Source organism: Calidris pugnax, unplaced genomic scaffold (assembly GCF_001431845.1).
Source record: "Calidris pugnax isolate Ruff unplaced genomic scaffold, ASM143184v1 scaffold246, whole genome shotgun sequence".
NCBI lineage: Eukaryota > Metazoa > Chordata > Aves > Charadriiformes > Scolopacidae > Calidris > Calidris pugnax.
In genome coordinates, this window is record NW_015090989.1 from 3,438,267 (window position 1) to 3,438,944 (window position 678).

Below are 678 nucleotides of genomic sequence, written 5' to 3' on the forward strand. Positions count from 1 at the left end.
ATGAGAAGTTGAGCTCCGCTCTCGGGTTTGGGCTTTTAGGGCAGGGCGCAGGGGGGTCGTGGCACCCGGGGGGGTCGTGGCACACAGGGGGTCACGGCACACGGGGGGTCGCGTCCCCGCAGCCAGCCCGTAGTCCGGGAAGGCCGGGTTACCACCCCCCGCACCCCTGGCCCCGCACACCCCCGGCCCTGCCGCTCCGCACCGGTCTGTCACCGCAGCGATACCCTCCCGCTGAAGGCCCCCCCTCCCGACCCTCCACCGCCTCCGGGGATGACCCCGCCGCTCGCAAAGCCAGCCCGAGATGTGTTGCCACCTTCAGCCCTTTCCCTCCTAAGGAAAAAACGGTGGGGGAAAAAAAACCAAACGGTGGAAAAAAAAAAAAAGAACACCCCAACAATCTTAAAAAATAGTCCAGTTTCGCTGGCGGTGCAACCACCCAGCCAGCAAAGGAGTGTGCGGCACGCTCTCAGGGGGCCCTTTGTTGGGCACAGCTGGAATTTGAGTGTTAACCCCCCCGTACCTCTTTCCCTGCCCTTAATTCTTGTTGTATCAGCGGCAAAGTGAAGAGGAGAGGTGGAATATACCGAGCGGAAGGCAAGGGAAAAAACACATCAACTGAAGGAAACCTTTCTTTGCCCAGTTTGACTCCCAGCACTACCCAAATTGTTCATCTCTGAA